Below are 22158 nucleotides of genomic sequence, written 5' to 3'. Positions count from 1 at the left end.
AAGACAAACACCATATGATTTCATTCATATGTGGAATTTAAGAAACAAAACAAATCAGCAGAGGGGGAAAAAAAAAGGAGAGAGAAAGAGAGACAAACCAAGAAACAGACACTTAACTATAGACAACAAACTGATGGTTACTAGAAGGGAGGTGGGTAGAAAGATGGGGAAATAGGTGATGTGGATTAAAGAATACACTTACCATAATGAAAAAATAATAATAAAAAATATTTTGGAGATATTTCTGTATAAACATGTAAAGATATTCCTCATTCTTTTTTGTGGCTGCAGAGAATTCCCTGGCATGTATATACCATGATTATTTTAAGCTAGTCCCTTAATGATGGATACTGAGTCAAAGGATATATGCAGTTTTAATTTTGTTAAATATTGCCAAACTTCCCTGGTTTTGTTTTATCACACACAAAGCAGTCTTCATTTCTTCTACACATTAGAAACATTTTCAATTACAGTTCTGTTTCTCTAAGGTCCACATCAGATAGGAAACCACCAAAAGCACAGAAAAGCTGGGTTGGAAAGAATCCCTGATAATTAGGTACCAAGTGAGAGTTGAACTAATCGTTGAACCAATTTACACTCCCGTTAGCAATTTATGGATCACCATACCTTCAACAGTGTAGAATATTATCTACTTTTGGATCTTTGTCAATCTGACAGATGAAAAATGGTATCTCAGTGTAGTTTTAATCCGCATTTCTCTTACTATGGATGAAATTGAACATCTTTTCAAACATTTAAAAGCCCTTGAATTTTCTTCTCTGAAAAGTCCAGTCTTTATCCATTTTTATATTTGGTTGTTGGTTTCATTCTTGATTTGTAGAAGTTCTTTATACATTAAAGAATTTTGTCTTTTGTGTATGATATGGGGTGCAACATTTTCTGCCAGTTTTCCATTTTGCCTTTGCTTTTGGTGTTTGCTATTGTTTTTCCACCCCAAAAAAGGTTAATTTTTATGTAATCAAATTTATCAATTGTTAATATGTTAAAAAGTTGCATGGAAACACATAATTCACTTTACTTGTTTAATTAAATGATCTATGTAAGTGTTTACTTCCCAGAAGCATTAAGAAAGCAAAGGCGTGGAGTAGAGGGAGAGTAAGTTAAGAAAAAGAAATCTCAGGACACCTCTGTGGCTCAGTTAGTTGAATGTTTGACTCTTGATTTTGGCTCAGGTCATGATCCCAGGATTGTGGGATTGAGCCCTGTGTTGAACTGTGCACTGAGCATAGAGCTTACTTAAGTTTCTCTCTCTCTCTCTCTCTCTCTTTCTCCCCTCCTCCCCTCCTTCTCTCTCTCTCCCTCTCTCCCCCTCTCTTCCTCTCCCCCTCTCCTTCAGCTCTCTCTTTCCCACACATACACACACACTCTCTCTCTCAAAATAAAAAATAAAAGAAAAAGAATCTAAATAAATAGAACCCCAAAGATGTTATTTTTCTATTTAAAAAAGTTTTTCAGTTTTTTCAGTTTATTTATCATTTTTTAGGGGAAATAGATATTTCCACCTTACCTACTTCCTCTTGCTTTTGCAAAAGGGGCAGAAACACACACACACACACACACACACACACACACACACACACACCACAAAAACAAGAGAGGTGGAGATGATGAATGGATAAGGGTTTGAAGTTGCCAACAGGAGCTTAGGATGAAAAGCTTGAATCAGTAGCTTCTTAGAAGAAAGAGAATGAACATCTTTAGATCCATTTATTTCTTGATTCTGGACTTTAAATTGGTGGAAGGGCTGCATACTTCTGGTAGAGGGGAGGATCCCAGGAAAAGCGTTAACTATGGTTTGTTTCTTTTTTCTAACAAGAGAATCCAACAATGGATTTTCTCCCTCATACCCCAAATTCTAACTCCCAACCCTTTTCTACCTCCTATAAACTTTCTACCTTTCTTTAGTCCATAGTTGAAAAACATGAGAGCCAATTAGTGTTTGTTACCATCTTTGCTGGTAACTCCCACATCTACATCATTGGCCATAATATCTTTTCTGAGTTGCTGATCTCCACCCAAACTCATATGTCCAAAATTAGTATGTCCAAAACAAAACTCATAATTATTAGAGTAAAAGCTATTCCTTTTTCCTGATTTCATTTTTTCACCTAGAAAGTACTGTGAACTGTGCTGTTCCACTCACCACTCTATCAATGACACCCAATCCCATCTGCCACCTCCCCCATTTGGGGTCCAGAATTATGTTCTATCACTGGTCTACAGTGTGCCCTCTGTTCCAGCCTCCAGAAACTCGACTATAGGACCCCAACTTTGTTCCCATCACCTGCCTCCTGGATCTTCTTCCCCCTCACCAACTGACTGACTGTTGAATAGGAAACCTCTTTGGTGCTATTTCTTGTGCATGTGTCCTCCCAGCCCCCAGTACTGCCCTTGATTCCTGGGGGCCATGGAGCAGTTTTCTATCATTCTTTTCTTCTAGCTGCTTGTTTTAAGTCCTTTTTAAAAAAGTGTTTATTTATTTATTTTTAGAGAAAGAAGGAAGAGAACAAGGGAGGAGAGAGACAGACAGAGAGAATCCTGAGCAGGCTCCATGCTTTCAGCGCGGAGCCCGATGTGGGGCTCAATCTCACAATTGTGACATCATGACTGAGCTGAAACTAAGAGCCAGAGGCTTAACTGACAGCCGCCTAGGTGCTCCTTAAGTCCTTTTTATGTGATTCCCCCTCAGGCCCCCAATGCTGCCAGCTGCTCTGTGAGACTAACCAGGTTGTCTGACCTGGGGTCAATTCTGTATGACTCGTACAGAGTCACTCCCTGAAAGGCCACTTTCCCTACTTTCTAGATTTTGTAGTTTCTGCATCAGTCACATGAACCCCACTGCTCTGGTCTATCATCACTGTGCTTTGTGAAACTGTATCTCCTTGTAGCCTTTCTCAGTGTCTGTGGCACTTTTGTAACCTCCTAATACTAGAGTAAGGTTTTTTTGCCAAAATGGTGCCCTCTAGATTTTCTGCACCTCTCAACCTGGGAGAATTGGGAAACTTTCTGCAAGACTGCCTCCCTGGTCCTCCACATTCTTCTCCTGATGTCAGTTTTTCTGGGTTTGACACAAGCCCATGAGACACCCTTTAAAGCCTCTGACAGGCTATGCCATGTCCTTTCCAGCCCACTTTAGTTAGACTACATCATTGTGAGGCCACCAGCCCTTCTGTTTGAATTCTGTCAATCTCCACCTGACCCACTTCTGGGTGGAACTTGGACAGTATTGTCACCCTTTTCCTACCTTCTCCCCCCACATCCCTGGAACTTGCTGTTTTCTGTGAAAATGGCAGTGAGCAGGTTCAGTTTTGAACTGGCCCTGAGGAAAGGGGTTAGGAGTTGTGTGGGCAAGAGGCAGGGATGACAGCCATTGGAGAAGTGAGAATAAATTTTTTTCTTTTGAATATTTTTTGTATAAGTAATAAATGCAGTGGAAACAAACAAAAAGTAGCTTGGAGGCAGTCTGTAAGGGAACTTCTATGCCAAATTGGGAATTTGAATTTTGTCCCAGAAGCAGGAGAAAGCCAATGGAACCTTTCCAAAAAAAAAAAAAAAAAAAAAAAAAAATTAACATAATTAGATTTTTAAAAATAGAAGGTAACTCTGGCAATAATGTGAAAGTTAGAGACCAGATAAAAGGTTTCTGAAGAATCTAGGAGGAGTTGATGGGGACTGTACATTATCAGGGCTGCCCTTTAGGTAGGGAGTTAGAAATTCAAGACTCAAGTTCAGGAATGAGAACTCAACAAACAGACCCCGGAGACAGACAGTTGCCACATGGAAAACTGTTGTCTGTACTGGGGAGATTACTAGGGACTGCCACTGTAGAGAAAGTATGTGGAGTAAGGGTCAAGGGCGGGGTGGGGGGGAAGTCTGAGAAACATCGTCATTTGAGAGTCAGTCAAAGGATGAGGAAAACCACTTTGCAGAAGGAGCAGTAGGAGAAGCAGGAAGGAAACCAGGAACCTGAAGGGTTTTGAAAACCAAAGGACAAGAGACTTTGGAAGAGTGGGAAGTGGTCAACAGTTTCAACAGGTAAGGAAGGTCAAATAGGATCAAGAATGAAAATCTGCCAGGTAGCAATTAGTCTTTCAAGAAGTGTGGTGAACTAGGATGGAAATCCGTTGGTAGCTGTTGGAAAGGTAGAATGGCAGGAAAGATACTAGAATGAGGGATCTTCACAGGATGAGTTTCTTCCCTCCAAGGAAATGGAGAGGTGGTGATACCGAAGAGAGGAGATGATTAATGGAATAAGGTGCTGGAGGGTAGAGAAAGGAGAGAGGAACAGATGAAAGACACACATCAATGGCAGAACCACAGGACAGGAGCCTGGGTCCCTGATCATAGCAGAAATGTTTTACGAGCTATAGACAATTACCTCCAAACTCTGTTTATGTGGAAAAGAAATAAACTTCCAGATTGGTATTTAATGCTTCCTGTCATAAGCAGACAAACGAACTCCTAACTGATACAGGAGAGAAGGGAGTTCAAAGAACAAGCAAGTACCTCTCACAAGCATGAAGACATGAAATAGCACAGTATGTTCTGAAGACAAGACCAGTCTGCAATTGCTAGACTATCAAATGTGAGAGAGGGAACAGTAGGAAAGGAAGATGAAAATGTAGACCCAGGCTGTGAGGAGTTGAGACTGGGTCCTATGGATAAGAAGTAGCCACATGAAAGGATGTTAAACAAAGAAATGGCATGTCCCCCATTTCAGCTTTGGATAGATTCTTCTTGTGGCAGTCTGGAAGGGGCTGATGTGGAGGCAAAACAGGATGTAGGGAGAGTGCTTAGAAACTTCTACTAATAGTCCTGGTGAGAGATCATGATGCCTGCATGGGTGCAGTTATGGAAGGGTTACAGAGGGATGGAGAGACTTGAGAAATACTCAGGAATTAAATCAATAGGAATTGGTGACCAATAGCATGGGCAAATGATTCAGGGTGAAGCCCAGGTCTCTATCTTACATTGCTTTTCTCCATCCTCACTGTTAGTACCTCAATTCAGGCATGCCACTACCTCATATATTCATTCAGTAGATATGTATTGAGTGCCTTCTCTGTGCCAGGTCCTGCAGATACAATGGTGAACAAGACAGAAATGGTCTTTGCTCTCCCAGATCTTAAACAGGAATACCATTGCTGAAAGCTTCATATGTATATCTCATTTAATCCTCCAAGTACCCTTTGATGTAAGAATTACTATGTTCCCATTTTTCAGATGAGATAACCCAGTCTTAGAAAGTTTAATGATTTGTTCAAGGTCATATGGCTAGCTGGTAAATGGTGGTGCCAGGAATCACATGCAAATCCACCTTACTTTAAGGCATGGTTTTATTTTGTTTTGTTTTGTTCTGTAGGCTCTACACCTAATGTGGGGCTTGAACTCACAACCCCAAGATCAAGAGTCACATGCTCTATGGACTGAGCCAGCCATGTGCCACCTAGAGCCATGTTTTTAATCACTTGACTATGTTCTTTCTCATGCAATTACAATGAATTGAATACTGTAACAAGAAGTATGGTGGTTTAGATCACTGCAGCCTCCCAACTGGACATTCTTTCTGCATTTGTATGTTTCTAAAGTGCAAACTGGGGAGAATGGTGGTACCTCCTCTAATTGAGGGCACTTGGAGGAAGAAGATGAGGCTTTGCATGGAAGGTGATAGATACATTCAGGCCTTAGATATATATTGATTTTGAGATGGCTCTGAAACATCCAAGTGGAGATACCCAGCAGTAATGTGACAGACAAGTCTGAAGTTTGGAGGGAAGCAGGGTTGGAGACGAAGCACTTGGCATCACTTGTACTTATAGGTCAGCTAAATTAAGGCAATTACGGGGACTCTTCAGGGGCTCCTAGAAGAGGAGCAACCTGCTGAGAAAAGGGCAGGGTACAGGCTTAAAGAGAGTGGAGTAGATTTAGGATAATTGATTAGAGAAAAAAAGAATTCACCAAGGGTACTCAACTTAAGATAATTAAGTTGTATTTAGGGTTAGAGAGAATGAATTTATAGTTGATATCCATCTGCATGACTGAGGGATTTTCTCCAGCAGCAAATAACCAACTCAAGAATAGGAAGACTTGCCAAAATTTTATTATTTTACTAGTTCCTTTCTTTTGTCTCACTCTGATTCAAGACCTTGCCTGTGAGTTCCCAGAGCACCCTGATTTTACCTTTGATCTGCTAAGGAACACTTGACCTATCAGGTTCTATTTAAGTCCACCTCCCCTTTGGACTTTGAAATCCTCAAAGTTCTTTGAGACTTTAAGAACTCCAAAGTTATTTTCCATTTGAAATCTGTTTTTTATTGTTTTTATTCCCTATTATGTACTTGTTTTATCTCCATGTTAGGCTGCAAAGTCTCTAAGGGGAGGGACTGTGATTTTGCACAGTTCTATAGGAGCATCACCGTAGTTCAATGCCTCAGACACAGTATTTTGTTAAACATTTGTGGGACTGGATTGACTTTAATCTGGAAGCTGCAATGTGAAAACTAACCAACTATCTAATTCTATCAAGCAGCAATTTTTAACACTTGGCAATTTTATTCAGACTTGGAATAAACAATCCCCTCGTCTCAGCCTTCATTCTCTGTCTTTCATTAAGAAGTAGCTAGGACACCTCCACCAGGTACATAACATTTTGTCTTTGGAGTTTGGACCCTACAGGCAGCTCTCTAGGCTCTTTGACCATGGATAAGCTACTCAGCATTTCTGGGTCTACTGAATCTCAGCAGTTTAATAAAACTCAGAGGATTGGATGTGATGATTGCAGATGTCCCTTTCTGTTCTAAAATCCAAAGATTAAAAAAGAAGTGACCAGAACCAAAAAACAAGTAGATAAAAATCAAATCAAATCAAATCCAAAGATTTCATGACCCCCCCCCCCCAGAAGACCTTTAAACCACACTTAAGAATACTGCCTTATAAAGCACAATTAAAACATGGGTTCCAAGTGAAATAAGTCAGAGACACAAAAACCACTATGACTTAAAAAATATGTGGAATCTAAAAAAAAATAAATGAATGAACAAACAAAGAAACAAAAACTAGAAACAGACTCATAAATACAGAGAACAACTGATGGTTGCCAGAGGGGAGGTGGTTCGTGTGATGGGCAAAATAGGTGAAGGGGATTAAGAGATACAAACTTCCAGCTATAAAATAGATAAGTTAAAGGGATGAATAGTACAGCATAGGGAATATAGTCAATAATATTGTAAGAACTTTGTATGATGACACATGCTAACTACACTTTTCATGGTGAGCATTTCATAACGTATGTAATGGTCAAATCACTATGTTGTACACCTGAAACTAATATAATACTATATGTCAACTATACGTAAATTAAAAAACACATGGGTGCCATGTTTCACAATTAGAAAATGTCAAACAAATCCCTATCTCTATAAAGTTGGGCTACAATGAACTTCCTTTAATCCTCACAGAGCACATTGCCTCTAAAATGAAGACACTGGCATTTTATATTTAATTATTGCTTTGACCACTGGTTAAAACATTTAATAGATGCAAGATGTTTTTCAGTGGTAGATTTATCCAAAAATCAAACAAAAGGGCACTGTTATTCACTTTGCTAGTAAAAAGACAAGAAGGCTAGAATGTGAAACACCATCTCAAATCTCATGTGTACCTTGGATAACACTTTCCTTTTTTTCAGATTAGAAATCAAAGAGTGGAAGTGACTTACTCAAGGTTATAGATGTACTAAATGGCAAGGCTGGTAGTAGAATCCAAGGCTTCCAGTCATATGCTTTTTTTTTTTTTTTAAACAACCAAATTGGTCAAAAATCTCCTGAAAGACAAAAACAGATGAAAGTGAAATGCCAGTTGATTGAGTTTAAACAGAGACCCCACTTTGTTCTTTCCAGGTTCAATAATAAACAATTCCAGTGATTAGCATGAAGGGCTGGCAGATGAAACATTTAACTCCTAAACAAAAATATTTGTATTTTTGCACTGAAGTTAGTAAATCAATTGTAAAAATTAAAGTAAATGGAAAATAAAGAGACTTAACAAACCCAGAATTCAATTTTCCTTCACTCTTTTGGAAGACAGAAAAAAAAAAAAAATCCCTGCGGTTCCCTTCATTAGCAGGCAGGGTGGTGAGTCCCATTGTAAATCCCACTTATAAAGGCTCATGGCTACCTGCAGAGCCTAGGAGTACCAATCACATTAGTGAAGACACCAGATGACCAAAGGAAGCAGTGAGGGTCTGGGAAAGCTAGTAAACAAAAGGCAGCATTCCAAATGAATGCCATTGCTAGAGACTGCATTGTAAAATGCCTGGATTTGAGAACCCTAAAGCAGATTAGTTTAAGGCAACAAAAGATTCAAACAAGATACAAAGAACCCATTTTGACACATTAAGAAATTGTCTTCATTAGATCATCAGGTGCTTAAGTGTAATCATTAAAAAAATAATAATAATTCCATTTAAGTTGTGTTTCAAGAAGTTGTCCTGGAAGAACGGGGACTTAAACATGGTTCTTGAATATAACATGTCCATGACCAAAATTAATGACTACACATGCTAGCCTTTTTCCCTTTTAATCTTCCTGACATTTTAAAGCCCTGTAATGACTTTAAAATTTGTTATACACACCATTTCAATGGACCACTCTGCCATGAGTACTGCTACTTTAAGCACCAACTACAAAAACTTGAATCTTTCCAATCTTCCACGTTGTTGTAATACTTTTAAGTATGAATTGCCAAAATGAAAAGCAACAAAACATCAGGCCATGGTATAATTTCCTGGACATTTTCTATCACTTCCTGTGCTTATTTGGCTGTTGTCACAAAGTTTAGACTCAAATACAGTCTAGATGTTTAAATTTGAAAATGTGGAAGTAAAACCTTATTTGCTTCCATGTGAAGAAGGCTGATATTTGCTGCTGTTTGTTTTCTTTTGTTTTGAGGGTGGAATTAGGGAATTATGTTCAATAAACTTAATAACTGCCAATATTGTTTGCCAGTTTTATTCACTAGATATCCATGGTGCTAGGCTTAATAATGCTGATGTGAGGTAGAATTACTTATTGAAAGTCCTGTAAGAAGACATGGTCACTGACAATATGTGTAATATTAGATCAAATGGCCTTCTATTCAACGTTAGACCATCAATCAGTCTGAAATTTTACAACTGTATTTAAAGACCCTCTATCAATAGCAGATAGGCAGACAGGCAAAAGTGGTTCTGATCATTTAAACAGTCCTAAAATTCTGTAAGCCAAACTTGAGGTATAATAATGAGAACCTTTTCCTGTAATTTGTATTTGAAAATTAATTTCTCATCATACCTCAATTTGATAATCATCCCTCACCAAGAACAGAAGTAGTTCAGCTCCCACTTTCCCTTTAGAGGTACTCCCATTGTTTTGTCAAACCCTAATAGGGTCATAAGCAAGGCTTCACTGACACAGAAGGAAACAGTTCACAACTAATGAGCTGAGGTCACCTGCAGCTTTTAAGGCCAGGTGAAAACTTTGACTTCATTGATGTTCAAGTGGAAAAACATTGGAAAAGTACAGTGAGTATGAGCTAACAGTTTTCTGGCTTCACCTCTCCCCTAGGCTTAAAAATTATATGATGATAATAACATTATAATAAGATTAAAGTTTGTTATACTATTTATTTAAAAATATAATCAATCACCCTTGTTTGACAGAGGCAAAATGAAGTAGAAAAATAAAGACACTGGTGGCTGAGCCACATTTCAAGTTTGCAATAGCAGATGAGGGGCACAACTCTCATTGCCCACTCCCTCAAACCCTCATAATGCTGTGGCTTCTCCAGCCTTTTCAGTTTTGTCACATCGATGGTGGCAGACATATGCCCTATCAAGTCAGTAACAGTATTTTCTCAGATAGCTCCTTATTTGCTGACTGCATTCATGGAATGTCTCCTTTCATTGTCTCATCTATCCCTTCCCTCTCTCCTTGGCAGCTCAGAGACAGGACCAAGAACTGCCTGACTTGCGAGCCCCTAAAGCAGTGAAGACAAGTGGTGTGGGGGTGATAAATCTGAGTCAGATCATGCTCTAATACTTTGCAATCACGGGGCTTGAGGCTAGTTATTATCTATAAAATGAGAATAAGATTTCCTACCTCATCAGGTTATAGTAGATGGTGTATGCAGAGCACCTGGCATGTATTAGACATACAATAAATGTTAATACTCTTCCTTATAGAAATCCCTAACCACAGGAAGAATTATGCTTTTACAGAGTGTTCTTTCATGTATATTATCTCAGTTAATCTTTGTAAGATTACCACACTCAGAAGTAGCAAAGTACTCAAATGCATGTCCTCTGACGCCAGAACCAACTTTTTTTCTATTGGGCTACTATGTGAGGGGCTGTGGTGGTGGAGATCACATCATATTCCTATATCATCAATGCCTGTGGATAGGGATGTGGAGCATGGGCTGAACTGGGAGGGATCTTAGAAGTAAGTAAATGAAGCAAAAAAAAATACAATCAAACAAAACCATACCACTTGGTAGGGTAACTGCCAGAGAGAGAAACTGCCCTTAGTGTTTATCAATAAAGTATCCTTTATGGTAAAAAAAGAAAGAATGAAAGTGAAAAATAATTATAATGTCCTGGGTGCTAGATCTTTATAAGAATGTGATTATATTAAGTTGGTCAAAAAAAAAAACCTTATGAAAATAACAGACCTAAGAATATTATTTTAGTCTAAGGTTGAGAAAGGTTTCCTAATTGTCATTAGATGCAACCAATATCTAAATTAGCGAAAATTTCCTAAAGTACCTCAGAACTATGAGTTTTACTTTTATACACTTTTACTTCCTTTAATCCTCACAATAACATCTTGAGATATACATTGTATTCATTATGAGAATACAGACAACAAAAGATTGAGTGACTTATTTGAGAAAGTTAGCACTGCTGTTACCCAGACCTACATCCTTTAAACCCTACATGTGTATTTTTCAAGCTAAGTCACATTATGTTCTCTGCAGTAACAGAAAAGAATATGTGAAATGGTCTAAACTGTAATCAAGATTGTTAATTAAAACTCATGAGAGGAGTAACAAATGTCAGGTTGGTTAAACATGAGTTTACATACACAGACTGTAAATATCCTACTTAGAGACTTCTGAGGTCAGAATGATATCCATTGTTTAGGTTTGAAAATAAATTTTTAAAGTCATTCCTGGCCTACTACGGAAGCCAGACTGAAAGAAAATGGGATTCCTAACTCATTCCAGTCCGATTATATACAATCATATTCTGACTTTACTATTTGCATTTTTTTAACTTAAAACTTTCTAAGAGAAATTTACAGCTTAAACCAGAATGACAACTTTTCACCCAAGGATATGATCTTCACTCTCTCTTATTACTTTTCATTCTATTACCTACCTAGAAAAATCTTTGTTGAGAATCAAAATATAAGGAAATTCCTAATTAATGGAGTTGAGATATATGAACTGATGGCATGTAAATTGAAAGACAAAGTGCTCTTTATTTGGGGATAAAAAGTGAATAAACTAAGAAGAACCCTAAAAAAATCTGCATGAAGAAACAAGTCACCAGAGCTATGGATGCAGATAGTCAACATTCAGGAGAGATAGAGTGGGTCAGTCCTGCCAGTTTGGGTGCTCAGAGAGGCTCTTTTTAAAGTCACTGCTAGTTGAATTGTAACGGTGGTGGTGGTAGAAAGTGCTGAATGATAAATCAGGACATCTTGAGGAAGAATGGAATGGAAGTTCCTATTTGTTTCAGCAACTGCTATAGCATGGGTTATATTTGACCTGAATGTAACTAAACAGAAAATCTGGCTGGAATTACTACTGATTTTTCTTGATGAAACCAAGGTGCCCATTGAGACACTGTTAAAGTTTCGCATCATTTACATCAGTGTTTCTCACAAAGTCTAGTTCAAGGACTGCATCTGAATCACTTGACGAATGGTACTCACCATGGAGATTCCTTATCCTCTCTCTCAGAGATTTACGAGTCACTAATTCTAGATAAGGACTCAGGAATCTGCATTTTGAATACCCCAGAAAGTGTTGCTAGATTTAGCAAATAGACAACGCGAGCCCCAGATGATTCTATGACATTACAGTTTGAAAATCACTTATTTGGAAAAAAGAGGGGGAGGGGATCAAAACTGTGTATGATTGTTAAATGGGATGCTTATTTATAACAATTAGCCATACATATTAAAAAGAAAAGAAAGAAGCCTCACTGTCTGATCCTAGGACTGGCTCCTTGACTACTCTCTGCTTCAATCTCTTCCTTTGGAAAGTGGAAACAAACCAATGATGATTCCTACTAAGCCCCCTGCCACTGCCTCTCTGGTTATGCTCAAAGAAGGTACCTAAAAGCACAAGAGAGTTAGAAAGGCCATTTTGCCACGACAACAGCAACTTGTTACTGGGATGAGTACTGTGTACACCTCCACCACTGTTTAGATGCCTGTGGCATTTGACCTTTACCTCTTCCTCTGAGGCCGGCCCTAGCAGGGAACGAAAGCATCTAAAAAAATGGAACATTGCTTATCAACTAGGTTTTTAACTGTTAAACCTAACTTCTCTAGGTTTTACATTCCACTCCCCCCTTCCCAAAAAGCTTCTAACCAAGCTTTAATGGTAATTGGATTCTGTGTTACATGACAAATGTGTATTAGAAGAACATTTAGAATGTTCAACTCTGTAATAAGAGGCATCAAGCCTGTGAATCCTGGGGTAAAGAAGACTGCAAATCATGCTCCCATTTCACAGAAAAGTTAAACAGAAAAATTGCAATATTATTACGTACAATTATTAAAGTAGTTCACTAGGGAAGAGATGTCAGAATGGAGGGGAGTTCTGAGAAAATGACCCAGGAGCATAGAAGGGTGGAGGTAAGGATAGAAAGACATATGGGGAGTCTGCAAAGGTAAATTTTGACGATTAGTGGTATGCTGGTGGTTAGTAAATGCCAGTGTGCCTCAGAATCATGATATGGCTGTCTGTGACATCCTTCTCTGCATTTTCAAAGTCAGTGTATGCCATAAAGGACAAGTGAAAAATTAGTCACATTAAGAAGAGCTCACACACAAATAAGTATAATCTGACTTGATGTAAGGAAGACCCAGCAGACTTTGTTTGCTTATTCAAGTTTTCTGCTGTATTGCTGGCATAAGGTCCTATTGTTTCTTTACTACTAACAGATATATGGGAGGCTGGGTCAAACATCATCTGATATCATTCTCAATATGAGGGCTTTGTTTGTTTCCATATAATGATGTTCTTGGGCTGTTAAAATCGGTCAGGGTCTTTCCTTATTATAGTTAGACAAGTCACTTTACAGAAGGAAGGAAGACACCTGATTCACATGACCAAGCATAGCAAAGGGAGCATGTGAACTTTCAACAAAAGAGGAAGCTTTATACCAGATGTGAAAAAGTAAAGTTTATTTTTCCATTTAGCTTGTTTATTTAAGTAAGAAGGAAGGAGACAGCGGCTGCTTCCCATTCCAAACTACTCAGGGAATTACTTTTCTTTCTTCTTTATAAATGAACAAAATTGGCTTACTGCAGTTTCCAGAGAGATCTGGAAAGGAACCAAGTCAGTAATGATTACATTTCATCTGTAGCTAGTTTAACCTTTGAAACCTGCCAATCAGCAGACAAGACCAACAGGGAAGGTCAATGCAGCCTTGCCCATCTAGCATTCTCTTAATGTTTAGATAGAAAATAATTTATTACAGAAATTATTTTAAGAAATACAAAGCACAGTATAGACTGTAATCAAGGCCCTTATAAAATTCATTTAGCAGCTGAGAAACCCTCAAGTCTTAGGTTAGTTTACTATCCATTTTAATAATTGTGATTAGGCAGCACAATGATAGAACTTTTACATTTAAAACAAAATAACTGAAGGAAAACATCTTTTGTCCTTGATTCATCTATCTTTTCACATTATTTTGCTCTGACACATCATTTGTTTCTCAGCTGAAGATCTTCTTGGTATATATCCAAAGACAAACACTATCTTTTTCACAAATTGTTAAACATTCCTCTTAATCCTGAAGGTATTAAATGCTATAAAAATAATATAAAATATACCACAAAACAATCATTGATATTTTGATCATGTATTCATTAGCAAAAAGAAAAAAAACAGGCCACAAAATATTAAATGGCTTTTCCCTCTTCATTTACACATCCATTAAAAAAAATGCTTAACTCCTCTTCCTCCCCCATAATATCCTCTCATCCTGCTTCTTGCAGGAAAAAAGAGAACACCATCACTGAGATTAATGGAGCATTGGTAAAGTACTTTAGGTACAAATGACCCACTTTTATGTACTGCCAGAACAATTCAGCAAGGGTTTAGGAAGAAGAAAACCTCAAGTTCCTTTCCATTGAATCCATGCAGCTGGTGGTGATAAATTGATTGTTCTCCTTTAACAGCAGGGTCAGAAAGACAAAGAGAGAGACATTTTCTGTAACTGGCTATATTTTTTATTAATTAGTAAACTTTTTTCTTTAAGTGCCCTATGTCATCAAGAAGAATTACCTCCAGTTTTAATTAAAGCCCTCTCAAAGATAAACTCATCCTGCTAAAATGCAAGAGTGGCATAATGGGATGATTTTTCTTTGAGTAAGACAAAATCCAAGTGGTCCCTCTTTCTAAATGAAGGAGAAAAGGGATTGATCTACTTCTGGACTTCTATTTCCTGGGATTGTTTCTTAAATACTTTCTGTTTATCACTTTAGTTTATCATCTTTAAAAACAACCAAAAATAGAATTGGTAATATATCAAATTCTAGATACTGTGTGAAATTCAAGAATCCTAAATTTTGAACTTAAATCTGTTCTTCTAAGTATCACTATCAAGTGTGAGTTAAAGTAAGACTCACTCATTTGGTCTTTGCTATGAACTCTCCACAAAGATCTGAATCTGGCCCTTCAACTACTATAGTTACTGCAAAAATTACAATTGCTAACATCAGCTAATATTTAATGCTCAGTTTGAAGATTTTTTCATGCAATCTAATAGTTTATTTTTATTTAAAACCAGGATGTAGCTACCATTTCATAGCAGTAGTGTTAGAGACCAGGAAAGGTAGGGAAGAGGTGTCTAGAGTGGAGTGGTTACTACAAGTCTATTCTCAAGGCTTAGATGTAAAAGCATGCTGGGATGTAAAAGATTCAGTATTCACAGAATCACTAAAATAATACATTGAACAGAGTATTAACATTTGATACGATTAGTAAATGAACACATTTATACGTGCATTTGTGTGCATGTGTGTGTGTGTGTGTGTACACAGTAAAGCCACCTTCCAGACATCAGATTTGTGGGAAACCTCAACTACCTATCCTTGAACCAGTCAGGCACCTAGAAATAAGAGGAAAATAAACTTTCACAGTGAAATAAAGAAAGAAATGTGACTAATTTGTATTGTAGGTGCAGACTCACCCTCAAGTATAACATAAAACAGCAGTTTACCAGCAACATGACACACTGGTTCCAGGGAGAAGTGATAACTCACCTAAAGAGAAGAGACTCCATATCTACAAAAGTAGACAAACACACACACACACACATACTAAATACTCAGGATATTATAGAGGCAAATGACCCTATACTAAATACTTCAATAGTCACTGCAGGCAACGCTGTAATTCAGTGAACCCCAAAAGCAGATCTTTATAATTAGGACCCTGAGTCAGCAAATATGTGCTATTTAAAAGGCTGAATACATGGAAACCAATTTGACAATAAATTTCATATATTGAAAAAAAAATAAAAAATAAAAAAAAAATAAAAGGCAGAATATTAAGTAATGTATTATAGGAAAATCTTTCAATGAAATAACTGATTTTTTTTTGAGCCTTCAGTTACATGGAAAATAAAGTCATATGGAAAAACTTTACTATTGTTATGCTTTAGGCAATGTATTTTGCCTCTAACTTTCGAAGGTTTTTCTGAATACTCATTTGTTATGCTCAAAGAAGTTCCAAGGAATGTAAATATTTTAAATATTATCACTATTTACAACTAGATTAAATTATACAATTAAGAGTTGAATTTTTTAAAGGATGCCTTTTCCAATTATATTTGCCTTGTTAAAAATTGTGTTAATCAATTGTGTGTACAAGTTTTGGGTTGCACTGCAGTGTCTCTTCTTCCATATGACTGTAATAAGCTACCACTCCTGGCTAGTAATAAGTTATCACCTATACTATTATGATGTGATTTTAAAATCTGATGTACAGTCTTGGTTATTAAGACCTCTGGAGAGATTTGCATGAGGAACAGCAGGAGGAATTACTTAAAACTTGAAACAAAAATTCTTGATTCATTAATTACTTGTTGAACACCGCAATGTCATGGATGTAATCCAATGGTCCTGGAGGATGCTTAGAAAACAACAGAATAAGAAGATTTCAGATACTCTGAAATCTTTGACTCTCTTCCTTTGAAAAAAATCTTCTGTCACAAGTCAGAAGGATAATGTCTCTTTTCACCCAATGAGAAAGCTGTTCTCACACGAGCATAATTAATCTTCTGACACCATGACAAAGAAATTCCTTAAAAGGATTTCTCCGATTTCCTCTCAAGACAGAAGATTGTCTTTATCCATCATCTGTTCTTCCTGATCCCTTCTTTTTGAATATCCACATCAGCAGAATTGTCCATCAGAAGAGACAGCAGGAGGGAAATCTCTGCATGATTGATAGGGCCCTGATGCTCTGCAGGCTATTTAAGTGCAAGCATCTATTGTTGCAAACTTACTTTACAGCAGTTAAACAAATATAATAGTCACCAATTCAACCATTGTGCAGCTTAGACTTGACTAAAACTAGTAAGTGAAGTTTGCTAATGACAAGGCACTGATTTAAACTTTGCAGATAAGTTGTCTTGGTGCCTATTCAGAAAAAAAGAATATTCTCAAAGTCATGAAACAGTATATATGGTATATTAGAAAGTGTTACACACTATACTGTATGTAGATGGACATTCCCATTAAAAAACAAGAAACATCTGAAACTTTATCTTAACAGTCACTCAGTACTTCTCACCTACATCATGGCTATTTAGGAAAACAAACAAACAAACAAAATTGCATTATGTTACCATCAAGAAAAATGAGATGTGTCAAAGAAGAAAGTGGTACCAATACTCCCTTAAAATTATTTTTTCAGATTCATCATAGTAAAGTTTTTTTTTCAAAGAGAGATTCTGGTATATTCAGGTGCTCTCACCCCCATCTGTGAAAGAAAATGGAAGGCTATTTGAGACTCCTTGTGAGGACCTGCTACTTCCTTGGGTGGAACTAATGAACAAGAAGAGCACTGTAGGTCAGTTTCAAGTGGAGGAGCAAAGCACACTGAGCAAAGGCCCAATCCACAGAAAATGCAAGCCTGGCTCCATTTGCAAAGTAATCTATATGAAATGGAAACAAATCTAGAAATCTCACTAAGCTCTGGTAAAAGCACACCCAATATCAACAGTAGAGGTTACAGTATGCTCTGTGTTCTTTATAGATGCTGCCAAGAAAGGCCACTTGAGCCCAGACACTAGGACACACTGACACCATGTGTTCTGTTTGCACCACAATGACCTTGACTACTCAGTTCTGGACGCACCCTGTGAAAATATTTGTTTATGCTTCCAATCCCCAAACACTGAGGCCAGCCCCAGCTCACTGGTGCTTCCCTTTGTATCTTTAGAAGGACAGACTGTTGCCTCCTGACCTATCATGGGGCGTCTTCTCCAGCTGACCTGCCTCCTCCAGCCAAGGAGAACGACTGATGGCTGGTCCACAGCCAGGACCCACGTGTTTTGCAATGAGCAGCTTAAAATGGTTTTTCTTAAATTGCAGAGTTATATTCAGGATTGATTACCCCTTTGAAGATTTAGGGGAAAAGAATTAGATCCAGGATAAAGACCTAGGAAAATCTTTGTGGATAATGAGGGACACTAACCAGTTTGAATGCAGAATATCATAGAGTTTGAATTTAGAGAAGCTGGAAATCAATTGAGAATGAACTGGTAGTAAAAGTAACACAGGAGGAGGGCCAGATGGGGAACTCAGACATACAGCTCAGAAGGGACTTTGAAGCGTTCCCTCACCAGCTAAGGACCCAGAAATCTGACCAGGGCTCACATCACCAAGAGCTCCACATCGTTGGCTGACAGTTCTTTTGTGAATGGCTTGTCTTCCCAACAGGATTGTGTGTGTACTGGGACAGAGCAGGGTGGGTGGCAAGAACCAGTCCTTATCATTTTTGTTTGTCTATCATACATCATATAGCATCTTGTCAAGATAAATAAACACTTACTAGTTAGTTAGAATGGAAATTGATTAACAGGCTATTAGTTCTGCCCAAGGCCAGGTGTATAATACCTGAGAAGGGGACCTTGAGACTAAGTCCAAGTTCATGAGGAATTCTCTCTTGCCTATAATGATCCCCAGAGTTAAATCCTTGATGAGAAAAACCTACCAATGTATATGGGAAATCTCCGTACCTTCCTCTTAATTTTGCTATGAACCTAAAATTGCTCTAAAAAATTACATTAAAAAAAAAGCCCAAAACAAAATAAAACAAACCCTACCAGTACTCACAAAAACACAGGGGAAACCAAACATTTCATTCTTTTGCCCTTCAGAGATATCTTTGTAAGACAAGGATCAGTTGTAATGTGGTCCATCATGAATATTTAACACTAATTGTGTTCACAGAACCGACTCTGGATTAAGACAGGCATTTACTGGATTCTAGCTCCCCTGCTTCCATGGGTGCATATGGTTCAGTCTCTCTTTGCTTCAGTTACTTCATCTGTAAAGTGGAGATAATAATGGTGCCTATATATTATAAGGTGTTGTAAGGATTAAATGTAAATCCTGGCATTTGGCAAACACTCAGTACATACCAACAGATTATTATTCATTCCCTATTGCCCCCTTCCCCCCTCATTCATGCAACTCTCTTAGTAGGTACATTCAGCTCTATTTCTGGGAGTTTATCACCACACACACACACACGCACACACACACACACACACACACACACACACACACACACAACCAGATTTTGGTGCTAAGAAAGGAGTAGGCCCAGTAAATTGAGCTAAATGGTCACTTCTGAATGACTGAGAAAAAAGAATGAGTAAATTAAGCAGAACAAGCAAAGAACAGAGCAGGCCAAGGTGACACAGGGGCTGGAAACAGACAGTTTCTCTGAACTCTATTTGAACTATTGCAGGCCTGCGTGTGCCTCATTCTGCCTCATCCAGCTCAGCTTCACCACCTGGCTTCCTGGTTACCTTTACACTGTCTTCAAGTTGGGGTCTTACTGGGATACACAAAGCACATTCTGTACTTATTTTTATTTCTATTCAGTTCAATGCATACCTATTTTGTTCCTGTAGTTGCCAAGCATTGCTACATGCTGAGGATACATTTGTGAATAAGACTATAATTTAGAAATTCACAGTTCATTGAGGAGGGCACTTGTGGAGATGAGCATTGGGTGTTGTATGGAAACCAACTTGACAATAAATTATATTTAAAAAAAAAAGAGGTTAATACCTCAGAGGGCCTTATATGACAACCTACATACACTGTAATACAGAGCACACATGGTGCAATAGAGTATAGTATAATAGAGAACATGTAGTGTAATAGGGAACATGAACGGTGTAATAGAGAACATACACAATGCAACAGAGAATATACATAGTGTAACAGAGAATATACATGATGTAATAGAGAGCATTCCAGTGCAATGGAGAACATAGTGTAATAGAGAACACACATAGTACAACAGAGGACGTACACAGTGTAATAGAGAACATACATGGTATAACAGAGAACACACATAGTGCAATAGAGAGCATACATGGTATAACAGAGAACAGGGAGCATATAGTACAACAGAGAATACACATGGTGCAACAGAGAATAAACATGATGTAATAAAGAACAGACATGATATAATAGAGAGTATACGTAGTATAATACAAAACATACACGGCGTAATAGAGAACACGTGGTGCAACAGAGAACATACATGATGTAATACAGAACACACATGGTGTAACAAAGAACACACATAGTACAATAGAGAACAGACCTGATATAATATAGAGCATACATGGTGCAATAGAGAATATACATGGTATAATAGAGAATGCACATATTATAATAGCACACATAGTGCAACAGAGCACACACATGGTGAAATAGAGAACATACATGGCATAACAGAGAACATACAAGAAGCCTAGGTGGGAGTGGCACTTAGGACTTAAAACATGAGGGGGAGTTTGCATGACAGAGAAAAGGTAGTGTTGTAGACATTCCACATAAAGAAAACAGTGGGGCCAAAGAAGTAGGTGTCACTTTTGTGTGTGTCTGAGTCCTAGAAAGCATGAAGGCAGAATGGCAGGAAGTTAGATTACAGAGTGAAGTGACATTAAGAAAGGCTATTAGGCTTTAAAAATTTTTTCCCCATATAAAGAGGAGTTTTTAAAGATTTTAGGTGATAGAGTAACATGATAGAATTTGTTTTTCAAAAAGACAATTCATGGAACCAAATGGAAGACACGGGACTAGGAACAGGAAAAGGAGTCAAATGTCATAGCGCTTGGAAGGGGATGATTAAAATGGTCTGGCAAGAGGCAATGAGGAACTAAAAGGACAGTGGAGCTGCGATGTCATTTATTCAACTTTTGCAGGTTCCTGAATTGGCAGGGCTTAGTGACACACTGGACGTGGGATGTGAGAGGGGAGGAAAAGCCTTCGATAACAGGGAAATTTCTAGTTGGAGTAGTTGAGTAAATGCCATGCCATTAATTAGGATAGGGGTGGTAAAGGAAGTGTTGCCCTGTTTCTGTGTGTGTGAATTTGTAGAATCATGTGTCTGAAGACCTTTTGTTTACCCTATGTCACTAACACCCGGACACTCCAGAAGGGAATTTAAGAATAGATTGAAACCTTAGAAAAATAATATTTTCCAGTGGGTTTTTAATAAGGTATTCTTTTATTTCTACTTCCTTACCAAAGGAATCCTATGACACCTACTATAAATTCTAATTTTTAACAATTGTGCAAAATTCCATTATTTACTCCATAAGCCGAATGGCTCAATGGATTTTGTGGCTAGACCTGTCTTTAAGTATGAGACAGAGAGGTGAAAAAAGAAAAAAAGAAGAGCAGACATCTGCCAAAAGGCTACATGTGCCAAATGGGAAATGAGAGCACATTTAGAGAAAGAGGAAGAAGAAACAACAGGGGGGTTAAATACCCCTATTTTACTGCTAGGGAAAGTTTCTAAAAGGGAAGAACTTGTTTCATGATCAGTTTCATATATCCAAGGTCCACATCAAAGAGAACACAAGTCATTTTCAGAAGGTAGTAGCTGTCTTATTCTTCTATTACTGTTTTTGGGGCATCTATTATATCAGATTAAAAGATGGTTTTTATTAATGATTAACTACAGTGTTAACAAATATAAACAAAATTAATATGACATTTAATGAAAAGCAACTTGGTTTACTCACTAAACTACATGATTACCCAGCACATTCACCTTTAAAAAATATTATAGTTATTTTATTTTATTATTTTTAAAATATTAATTCCAGTATAGTTAACATACAATGTTATATTATAGTGATTCAACACTTCCATACATCACCCTGTGCTCATCACAAGGGCACTCCCTAATCCCCTTCATCTATTTCACTCATCCCCCTACTCCCCTCCTCTCTGGTAACAGTTTGTTCTCTACAGTTAAGGATCTGCTTCACTTTTATAAAAAAATAAAATAAAATTACTACTGAGAATGGGGCAGGATTGTGGACAAGGTAGTTGGAGCTCAAGCAGACAACTATCTTTTTTTTAAAATTTTTTTTAATGTTTATTTATTTTTGAGAGAGAGACAGAGCATGAGTGGGGGAGAGGCAGAGATAGAGAGATAAAGAGAGAGGAGACACAGAATCTGAAGCAGGCTCCAGGCTCCGAGCTGTCAGCACAGAGCCCGACATGGGACTCAAACCCACAAACTGCAAGATCATGACCTAAGCCAAAGTCGGATGCTCAACTGACTGAGCCACCCAGGTGCCCCCCCTTT

The 22158-nt window shown here is 37.8% G+C and overlaps 1 protein-coding gene across 8 annotated transcripts in view; it reads right to left on the bottom strand.

Moving 5' to 3' along the window:
- Nucleotides 1–22158, bottom strand: part of GREB1L (GREB1 like retinoic acid receptor coactivator) — a 279671-nt gene that overhangs the window by 167375 nt on the left and 90138 nt on the right. For all 8 annotated transcript variants that reach the window (XM_053206245.1, XM_053206238.1, XM_053206241.1 and 5 more), the window contains one exon: nucleotides 7739–7843. The gene's annotated coding sequence lies outside the window, so the exon portion shown is untranslated. The remainder of the gene's footprint in view (nucleotides 1–7738; nucleotides 7844–22158) is intronic.

The sequence above is a fragment of the Acinonyx jubatus genome, chromosome D3 (assembly GCF_027475565.1).
Source record: "Acinonyx jubatus isolate Ajub_Pintada_27869175 chromosome D3, VMU_Ajub_asm_v1.0, whole genome shotgun sequence".
Lineage (NCBI taxonomy): Eukaryota > Metazoa > Chordata > Mammalia > Carnivora > Felidae > Acinonyx > Acinonyx jubatus.
Note: the sequence above shows the minus strand (reverse complement) of the source record. Positions and strands in the feature narration are given on the sequence as shown.